This window comes from Podarcis liolepis (assembly GCF_965112155.1).
Source record: "Podarcis liolepis genome assembly, chromosome: 3".
Taxonomy (NCBI): Eukaryota; Metazoa; Chordata; class Lepidosauria; order Squamata; family Lacertidae; genus Podarcis; species Podarcis liolepis.
Window position 1 is genome coordinate 48,401,993 of NC_139557.1, and position 11,338 is coordinate 48,413,330.

Genomic DNA, 11,338 nt, shown 5'->3' on the forward strand with positions numbered 1-11,338 from the left:
CAGGTGGGACACATCATCTACCTGATAAACACCTGGTGCCACAATGAATGTTGGGTGCAAGGTGCTCTGAAGTTCTGAAGCTGGGACCTCAAAGCACCTTGCAAGGCTCTGTTAAAATGGGTCTTTCCCCTTCATTTTAAGAAGGGGATCCCTATGCAAACACCTTCCTGAATCAGGAGCAGGATTTAACCCCTTCAGCCAACAGCTGACAGGGTGAAATCATGCTGCCTTGGCTGTGCACCCCTGTTCCCTGCTGGGAATAGGTGTGTGCAGCCAACAGAGGTTTTCAGCCTGCCTTTCCATCCATAAGATGATGTCACAGGTGATGTCAGTTGAGCATGGTTTAAGAAGAATGGCTTCACTGGCTCACTTGGACCCCCTGGCAGGCCAAGACTGAGCCAGAGGATACATCATATGTTTTGGCTGCAGTGTAAGGTTCTCAGAAAGGTGTGACTACTGGCTGACAAAGGAATCAGGGATTGGGGCTTCCAGTGCAAACCAGTGTGATAGATAGTACCGAAGGGCCTTAAACTACTCACTCCCCTTCTAAAATCCATAACTAAGGGTTCATCCACACTTCCATTTATCCCATGCCTTCTAGGCACAGGTCCAAGATGTTTTGCCTTTGCCCTCCCCCAGAAAATCTGCTCTTTAACAGTAAACTGGAATGGTAATCTACAGAAAACCCTTTTGTTCCTATTCAGCGCTAAAACGTAGGTTTTCCTGGGGAAAAGCTGGGGTGGGGGTGGGGAAGGAAGTCTGGATCAGTCCCAAGTAACTGCAGACGGCATTAAAGGTAAAGGTACCCCTGCCCGTACGGGCCAGTCGTGTCCAACTCTAAGGTTGTGCGCCCATCTCACTCTAGAGGCCGGGGCCAGCGCTGTCTGCCAGCATGACAAGCTGCATCTGGCAAGCCAGCGCAGCACACAGAAACGCCGTTTACCTTCCCGCTAGTAAGCGGTCCCTATTTATCTACTTGCACTTTTGATGTGCTTTCGAACTGCTAGTTTGGCAGGCGATGGGACCGAGCAACGGGAGCGCACCCAGCCGCGGGGATTCGAACCGCCGACCTGACGATCGGCAAGTCCTAGACGCTGAGGGTTTACCCACACCCGCGTCCCAGGCAGACGGCATTAAAGGGAGTCAAATAACACAGAAACTACTGAGGAACGTGATGTTAGATGGAGATATCCTATGCTTGAGTTGTTTTATTTCGCTATTATATATATGCATATATAAATTCCACAGCAGAAGTTCAGAAACTTTGAAAGTTTAGGCAGACATTTATTTATTTATTTATTTATTTAAAGTTCTTTAATCACTAAGATATCCCCCCCCCCCCGAGAACAGGGCTCCAGGGCTTTGCATATATTTAAGAGCTGTTTCTTGTAACAGAAGGTGCTGATTAGAGATAACCAGTGTTTCTCCTGCTGAGTTGGTCAGATGCTGTCAGCCTTTTCCATAGAGCTACCCTTCTGTCTCCTTCCTTTCATGGACAGAGTAACATTTTGTACTGACACAAAGAAATTCTTCCTTCCCTTGATCACGAAGACACACACAAAACTAGAGCCTCCTCTTTAACATTTGCTGTTTTTCTTAAACTTTCTTCTTGTCGCCTGTGAATCTCTCATGCTAGGTACACTAGTCATAATGTGGCCAAAGTTAAGCACATTTATACTGCAAAGAGAAACTTTCCAGCGCTGTGCTATAGTGGATGTGTTACAAAAATTAGACATGTGTTTCTGTGTGTTGTGGGTGGTGGGAATATTCTTAAAATAGCTGGGCATTGCTCTGGGAGAGTGATTCTGTCACCTCAACCCATTTTCTACCTTAATAAACTAGTTCCATGTTTTGCTGTTAATTTGACTCTAACAAAAAAACATAATTGAAAGGGTACTGAACTTTGGCAAACCGTAGACATGCTGTCTTTGTACGTGTTTGCCCCATAAAATGACGATGTCAATAACAAAAACCAAACTGCCCTTTACCGAGGCTGCTCTTTATGGGGGTCCTTTCTGATATTTTACAATCATGCCATGGATTGTGTGTGTACACGTGTGCATGCCAGAGTCTGTATTTTCTACTGGTGGTAATATCTCCACCAGCGACCACTGAGCCTATGACTGAGATTTGGCTGATCTTCTCATGAACTTAAAACAGTCTACAAACAGAGATAATCTTGCCAGATAATCAGCTCCCAAACTTCAGATCATCAAATGTGCAACATAACCTTTTACGTGAAATTATTTGCCCTCTGCTGCGTGAGAAGCATAAAGCACAACAGCAATATAGGACTGAGATCTGGTTCAAACTAGAGTATCTTGAGGCTGAGTGTTACCTGTATTGCAGGTATAGTTTCAACAGATTGGAATCCACCCATAAAAAGCATTTATTATAACCTGTCTTGTATTCACAACAATGAAGTGGTGAAAATTGTCCTAGATTATTCCACATCAGGCTGCAGGTAGAGGAATCGTGTTTGGGCACTCCTCATCTAAAACCTTTCTTCTGGCATGCTATTTTATTATGCAGAGTGAGATTCTTTCCCCCCCCCCCCCCGCACATCCAGACAGGCAACTCACTCACCCCTCCCTGCAGTTTGTGATGTTAAGGTTCAGAAAAAAGCCTTACCAGTTGAATTTGCCGGATGTATAAATTGGCCTTACATAATTTATACATCAATCGAAATGCAGGGATCCTGTTCAGGTATATGCAAGTACAGGATTAGCTTGGGATTTCATAATGTGTTGCTCACATATTTCCATTGAATCAAATTGTTTATCCTTCCTTCCTTCCTTCCTTCCTTCCTTCCTTCCTTCCTTCCTTCCTTCCTTCTCTCTCTCTCTCTCTCTCTCTCTCTCTTCCTTTCTCATTTCCTGGCTAGATTGCGTTTGGTCTCTGTGTGTAAACACTGTGTAACTGCTGCCTTCTTCCCAGGCTTTTTAATGAGACTGTGCCGTCTGATCAGGTGCATGCACTCCACTGTCATTTGCAGCCTGACCTGCGGGTCAGAGGTGATTTGGGCAGGCTCAGGGATGCATACAAATCACATCCTCTTGTCTGTCTGTTTTGTTGACTGGTTCTCCTCAGGGTCACGGCTAGCTTAAGTAGCAGCCTGAAGGATAAAGTGTGCCCTGTCTGAGCTGTAAAACTTTGACTTTGGACCAATTGCATCTGACATACAGCAGCATGAGGTTTGGCTTAGCCTTTGGATTCAGAACAAATCACTGACCACCAATAGCTGATAGTGACATGCAGTTTACGGAATGTCTCCTTTTCTCTGGCAGCCATGTATTTTTCAGCAGCAAGGAGCGTGCTTGGAGGTTTCAGCCACTGGGGTGTCATTGGGGTGTTGCAAGCATTTCTGACAAACTGCTTCAAAGAAGGGGGAACAGTCACTAAAGAGGTAGGGCATGATCCTGTTGTGGAGGTGGTGGGGTGACTAACAAAATCAATCCTCTTGGCAAACTGGGAATATCTACTCACTCACCCAAAGTTTAGGATATTCCAACATTCTTCAGCAGAGTTTCTTTTTCTTTGAGAAAAATAAGGGGCTCATGTAAATAAAAACTAAGCTATAATAATACCGTAGCAAAATAACATAATGAGAGAAACTAAATACAACAACATGAGGCAAGTAACAAGAAGAGGCAGTTGGTCCCTCTTAACTGACATCCTTAACGGAACACACACTGAAGGGAGGGGTTATTCCGGAGCAAAACACACAAGCCCCGCCCACCAGATACCAAGCACTCTACTATTCAAATTAGGCCCCAGTGTTTTTCTTACAGATCCAGCCTAAGGTAAGTGCTTTATTCTCACTGATTTGAACGGCAGAAAGTTAAGCATATGCCTTAACTCTGCATTTCAGACCAGTGGGACTTAATCATGCTGGATTTTGACTGGATTGTGCTCATCTTCAGCAGGCAGAAAGTAACCATTTGGGTTTTTGTGTTGGCTTTTAAGAGTGCTGCATAGTATAAGAGGGAGGCAATCTATTGCTTCATTTTTTGCTTTTGAAAGAAAATGGACTAAAACCCCAAATTTTTTTCTGTGTGAAAGAGAATATTTTAAGTTTCAATTGCTTTTCAAAATGAGATAGCGAAAAGGAAATAGGAGCCTGACTGCTTCTATATAACTTTTAATCCAGGCTGGGTTCCTCAGTGTGAACAATTTATCAAACTGAGAAGAGCACAGATTGTTTTGCCTGATGGAATGTACTTCCATGTACTATGTTTAGGATCAGGTTAAAAGGCTATTGTCCTCAACACACATTTACTTGCATCAAATACTTGGTATACTCCAGAACTCAGGGCAAGGAAACAAGCTGGGAGATGGCTTGGATACAAGTGGAGGAAAATGCCAATCAAACACTGGTGAATGCTCATTATCAAGCCTATTCAATGGCAATGAAGGCAGCAAAGAATGCATACTTTTCTGTCTCCATTGCATCATAGCTGTGCCATCCAGCAAAGCTTTTCTGGGTACCACAGGGCCTTTTAGGGCCTTTTAGTCTGGCCCAGAAGCGAAAGGAAAGTCCAATGCTGTAAAGAAAAATATTGCATAGGAACCTGGAATGTAAGAACCATGAACCTTGGTAAGTTGGATGTGGACAAAAATGAGATGACAAGAATAAATATTGACATCCTGGGCATCAGTGAACTAAAATTGAAGGGAATGGGCGAATTCAGTTCGGATGACCATCATATCTACTACTGTGGGCAAGAAACCCATAAAAGAAATGGAGTGGCCCTCATAGTCAACAAAAGAGTGGCAAAAGCTGTACTGGGATGCAATCTCAAAAATGATAGAATGATCACGATACAAATCCAAGGCAGACCTTTTAACATCACAGTAATCCAAGTTTATGCACCAACCACTGGTGCTGAAGAAACTGAAATTGACCAATTCTATGAAGACTTACAACACCTTATAGAAATGACACCAAAGAAGGATGTTCTTCTCATTATAGGGGATTGGAATGCTAAAGTAGGGAGTCAAGAGATAAAAGGAACAACCGGCAAGTTTGGCCTTGGAGTTCAAAACGAAGCAGGGCAAAGGCTAATAGAGTTCTGCCAAGAGAACAAGCTGGTCATCACAAACACTCTTTTCCAACAACACAAGAGACGACTCTACACATGGACATCACCAGATGGGCAGCATCGAAATCAGATTGATTATATTCTCTGCAGCCAAGGATGGAGAAGCTCTATACAGTCAGCAAAAACAAGACCTGGAGCTGACTGTGGCTCAGATCATCAGCTTCTCATAGCAAAATTCAAGCTTAAACTGAAGAAAGTAGGAAAAACCACTGGACCGGTAAGATACAATCTAAGTCAAATCCCTTATGAATACACAGTGGAAGTGAGGAACAGGTTTAAGGATTTACATTTGGTGGACAGAGTGCCTGAAGAACTATGGATGGAGGCTCGTAACATTATACAGGAGGCAGCAACTAAAACCATCCCAAGGAAAAGGAAATGCAAGAAAGCAAAGTGGCTGTCCAACGAGGCCTTACAAATAGCGGGGGAGAGAAGGCAAGCAAAATGCGAGGGAGATAGTGAAAGATACAGGAAATTGAATGCAGATTTCCAAAAAATAGCAAGGAGAGACAAGAAGGCCTTCTTAAACGAGCAATGCAAAGAAATAGAGGAAAACAATAGAATGGGAAAAACCAGAGATCTGTTCAAGAAAATTGGAGACATGAGAGGAACATTTCGTACCAAGATTACCATAATAAAAGACAAAAGTGGAAAGGGCGTAACAGAAGCAGAAGACATCAAGAAGAGGTGGCAAGAATACACAGAGGAACTATACCAGAAAGAAATGGATGTCTCATATACCCCAGGTAGTGTGGTTGCTGACCTTGAGCCAGACATCCTGAAGAGTGAAGTCAAATGGGCCTTAGAAAGCACTGCTAATAACAAGGCGAGTGGAAGTGATGATATTCCAGCTGAACTATTTAAAATTTTAAAAGATGATGCTGTTAAGGTGCTACACTCAATATGCCAGCAAATTTGGAAAACCCAGCAGTGGCCAGAAGATTGGAGATGATCAGTCTACATCCCAATCTCAAAGAAGGGCAGTGCCAAAGAATACTCCAACTACCGCACAATTGCACTCATTTCACACGCTAGCAAGGTTATGCTTAAAATTCTACAAGGCAGGCTTAAGCAGTATGTGGACCAAGAACTCCCAGATGTGCAAGCTGGATTTAGAAGGTGCAGAGGAACCAGAGACCAAATTGCAAACATGCGCTGGATTATGGAGAAAGCTAGAGAGTTCCAGAAAGACATCTACTTCTGCTTCATTGACTATGCAAAAGCCTTTGACTGTGTCAACCACAGCAAATTATGGCAAGTTCTTAAAGAAATGGGAGTGCCAGATCACCTCATCTGTCTCCTGAGAAATCTCTATGTGGGACAAGAAGCTACAGTTAGAACTGGATATGGAACAACTGATTGGTTCAAAATTGGGAAAGGAGTACGGCAAGGCTGTATATTGTCTCCCTGCTTATTTAACTTATATGCAGAATTCATCATGTGACAGGCTGGGCTGGATGAATCCCAAGCCGGAGTTAAGATCGCCGGAAGAAATATCAACAACCTCAGATATGCAGATGACACAACCTTGATGGCAGAAAGTGAAGAGGAATTAAAGAACCTTTTAATGAGGGTGAAAGAGGAGAGAATTGATGCTTTTGAATTATGGTGCTGGAGGAGACTCTTGAGAGTCCCATGGACTGCAAGAAGATCAAACGTATCCATTCTTAAGGAAATCAGCCCTGAGTGCTCACTGGAAGGACAGATCATGAAGCTGAGGCTCCAATACTTTGGCCACCTCATGAGAAGAGAAGACTCCCTGGAAAAGACCCTGATGTTGGGAAAGATTGAGGGCACAAGGCGAAGGGGACGACAGAGGATGAGATGGTTGGACAGTGTTCTCGAAGCTACAAACATGAGTCTGACCAAATTGCGGGAGTCAGTGGAAGACAGGAGTGTCTGGCGTGCTCTGGTCCATGGGGTCACGAAGAGTCGGACACGACTAAACGACTAAACAAAAACAAAAGTCTGGCCCAAAGGAGGTGGTAGAACTGAAGGTAGCTCACTGACTTGTTTGCAAAGCATTTTGAGGATGAAATCACTTGAATCTGCCAGGACTCAGTTGTTACAGTGGATGAATCTCAAGAGGTGTCCAGAACACTGTCTAGTTCTGTTATGCTGGATGAGTTTCAGTTAAGAAGGCTTGAAGACATGGAAAAGGTACTTGGTTCAGTCTGGGTGACCATCTGCACCCATGCGCCTTGTGGCTGATAAAAACTAGCCATGGGGAGATAGCTGGCTGGGCTAGGGAGGTGATTAACTCCTCCTTGCTAGAGGAAGTGGTCCTTGCTTGCTTAAAGGAGGCAATGATAAGGCCAATCCTTAAGAAATCCTCCCTGGGTTCAGAAAATCAAAGTAATTACCATCCAGTCTTTAATATCCCCTTCTTGGGAAAGGTTCTTGAGAGAGTGGTCATGGGCCAGATCCAGGCTTCCCTAAACAAACCCTATTTTCTAAATCCATTTAGGCCTGGTTTGGACATGGAAACTGCTTTGGTTTCCCTGTGTGATGACCCCTGTCAGGAGAGAGGTGGGGGAGGGATGTGTCCCTGTTAATTCTCCTTGATCTCTCAAGGGCTTTTGATACCATCAACCATGGTATACTCCTAGAGCAGTTGTCTGAGTTAGGGTGGGTGGCACCACCTTCAAGTGGTTCTAATCCTACTTGGATGGTCACTTTCAGAAGATGGTGCTTGGGGAGTTTCATTTGGCCCTGTGGAACCTTCAATGTGGGACTCCACAGTGTTTGATTTTATCACCCATGCTGTTTAACATCTACATGAAACCACTGAGTTCGGTCATCAGGAGTTTTGGAGCATGTTGTCAGCAATATGCTGGTGACGCACAGTTCCACCTCTCCTTTACAGCTGCAGTTGTGGCAGTGGATGTACTGGACTGATGTCTTACTTCTGTACTGGACTGGTGGAGAGCCAACAAACTGAAGCTCAATCCAGATGAGGCTGAGGCACTGTTAACTGGTGGTTCCCTAGACCTGATGGGTGAGCAGCGGCCCGCTCTTGACAGAGGACTGGGTACACAGCTTGGGGTTACTTCTAGATCCCTCACTGCCACTTGAGGCTCAGGTGGCCTCAGTGGCACAGAGTACCTTCCATCAGCTTCAGCTGGTGGCCCAGCAACACCCCTATATGGACAGGGATTGCCTAACTTCTAGGTTAGCTTGCGACAATACATTATACATGGAGCTGCCTTTGCAAACAGTTTGGAAACTGCAGCTGGTACCCGAGGAGGGGACCCGAAACAGTTTCTTAGAAGCATGACAGGTGCTGCGGCAGTAGTTTATATTGTGTTTGCACTTGTGTGTGTGTGTGAAATAAACACCTGCTCTCTAGTAAATGAACTGTAACAGTCAAACTACTAAGGCCACCGAGCAGGAGTTAAAAAGTTACAATGTGCAGTTAGCCTGTTTCAACCCAGTGATCTGGAAGGGAAATGCTCTGTCTCAATCCCACGAGCCTGCCAGTTTAGTAACACTCGCCTTATTTGAAACCTGCTCCAAGAGTCAATAGCTGTCCTTGTGCCTCCAAAATTACAGTTTAATAAAGCTTAGAAAGGTAGGTGGCATCCGTCTCCCTAATATGCACTAGTTCTTTTCTAAATGGGTGTTGAACTGAACGCAAGCTGGAATACCTGCTCTGTTCCTAATTACTGCGTATCTGTTAAGAGATTTGATGGATCACTTTTTGTCAAAATGTGCCTGTCATGTCTTCATCTGAGTTATCGCAGCCCTGTTTAAAGGTAGGTTTCTTCGGCAGGTTGTTATTGATAAACAAATTGACTTTGTGTAGTATTTTGACAGACTGGAAATGAAACATAAATGCTCCCATAAAAATCAAAAGAACTCAGATGCCAATTGCCAAGACCTCCGTCACGCTGCGCACATGTTTTCATGTGCCATTTTCCCTTGGACTCGCAAACATCTCACCTGATGGATAAGAGAAGGCTGCTTTCTCATTTCAGATGGCAGGAAATTGAATCATTTAGATCACACTATTGAAAGCAAATATTTACTTCTAACTAATATGGTAAAAGACACAACAAATGCTTTAAAAACAACCCCAGGCAGTATATAGCTAGCCAACAAAAGCCAATTAAAAGTTTTAACATACTGCAAAAACGTTCCATTTACATGTTCCCTGTGTGACTCTCCTGTGTAGATTTGGTCTGTAACCTTGGAGCAGTGGTAGACTTTGGGCTTTCAAATTTCAGCAGCACCCCGTGCTATCCTAAAATTCAGCATGTGCCCTGCCTCTCACACTCTGTGCAGAGAGTTGTCGTGGCACTCTCTACAGTGTGGCTACACCGGCTGCACAACCCTAAAACCGCCTCTGCCTTGGAAGCTGGCTGTTTATCACTTTGAACCTAGGAGGTCCAAGGTCTTGATGGAGGCCTCTACATAGCAAAGGTACACTGTCCTTTTTTGATCTAGGGAGACCTAAATGGATCCCACTCCATTATCCCTGCAGGCTATAGTATAATCTCACATACGGTAGCAGATCGCATTGTGGGGCTACGCCGCTCACCTGACCTCCATCCAGCTGAGCCACCACAGCATACTGGGATGGAGAGGAGGAGGGATGCAGCAAGGCTGGCAGCAAAAAGCCCCCCCCCCTTTTTTTAAAAAAATTCTCCTTTAACTCTTGCTAAATGATTCCTGCATTGCAGGGGCTTGATGACCCTTTGGGTCCTTTCCAACTCTACAATTCTGTTAATGTGTAGGGGCAAAATACATGGGTGCCATGAAACACAACCCCACCCCCTTCCATACATTCATTTGACACAAGGAAAAGGTCTGAAAATGCCTTGGAAGTCTCAATGTTAGGTGACATTTAGGTGTACATGGCAGATGGTATAAATTAAGGTTACCAGATGTCCCCATTTCCCAGGGACAGTCCCCGGATTTACAAACCAGTCCCCATACAAAATCCATTGAAATTGAAAAGTGTCTCCGGATTTATTGAAAAAAAATCTGGTAAGCTTAGTATAAATTAGTCACATGTGTAGGCCCCATTTTTGCCCAAGGTACAGTCCTGGAAGATGTTTGGCTCCCTCTGTACCTTTTATAGCTGCACCAAAAGGTCCTCAGCATTCTGAAAGTCTGGAAATTCAATGTCATTGTAAAGAGTTGCTGCTATTGATTCTGAAATGATGGGCAGGAGAATTGATTACGCAGCTCTTTTCCCAGTAAACTCCTGGAATGGGCGGTGATTGTTTAGCGCGAGGGGTAGGGTGAAAAAGCCATGATCCCTAACTATCACATAGACACTGCCAAAAAAAATTCAGCCTTGATTGACAGCTAACTGCACGACTCAGCTGAGCTTAGCCTGAAATCTTGGCTTATAATTACTGAGTTGAGCATTTTGAGAAATGGGCAAGATAAAGTGTTTCACAGAGGCCATGCGAATCTGCTTACGCTACTGCTTGCCTTGAGCATCTCTAATAAGAATTGATGCCATGTGTCATTTGTAATTTAATCAACAGCATCACATCTTGATCCTCAAATGGGCATCCCAAACATTTTCTCGCTGCCAAGCGAAAGATTAACGCGCACAGCAGATCTGCATAACTGTAGGACAAACTGAGAAATAGGAGAAGCGGAAAGTTACAGAGAACCCGACAGTAACCAACTTGCTACTTTATTCATAGCACTTCGCAGCTTGCATCTCTTCAGCATCTTCCTGCAAGTTAAGCCATTGAGGAGTGAGCTATTGCTGGGTGCCAGAAAAGACAATTCCCTACCCGCCTCCTTCAGCCACCATTAGATCTTACTCATGGCTTGCATTTGCTGGTGGGTTCTAATCAACATTTAAAATACAAGCCTCATAGCCACCTCTGCAATTCTGTAGCAAGACCTTCCAAAAATAAAATCCTTTTATATCTTTCTTATTTGATTGATAACAATGCTTTAAAAAATTGTGTGCCATATTTCTTCTGTTTCACAGAGCCTTGCTTATGTTTCAATATGCACATGCGAGGAATGTTTCCTCCTTAGTTGAAATGAAAGAAGCCTCATTCCAGGCACACTATGTGTGATGGATGGCCCAGAGACCAGTGAGGAAAGCTCAGTTCCCATAGATCTCATAAGATGGGGCAGAGGCTGAAGACTTTAAACAGGCTCAGCCTCAAGGGTTCAGGGCCATATTACCCTGTGAGCTTCCCATCCACCCTTAACTTAAGAGCATTCACTGAAATATTTGGGCTGCTGCTTGACTGGGCTGG

General features: G+C 44.1%; 1 long non-coding RNA gene across 1 annotated transcript; it reads left to right on the forward strand.

Annotated features, from left to right (window-relative positions):
• The first annotated feature begins 1,284 nt into the window (after window positions 1-1,284).
• On the forward strand, window positions 1,285-10,856 carry LOC310704378. The gene is made up of 3 exons (XR_014524747.1): window positions 1,285-3,406; window positions 7,969-8,100; window positions 10,601-10,856. It is a non-coding gene; the product is annotated as an uncharacterized lncRNA (long non-coding RNA).
• Window positions 10,857-11,338: the final 482 nt, after the last annotated feature.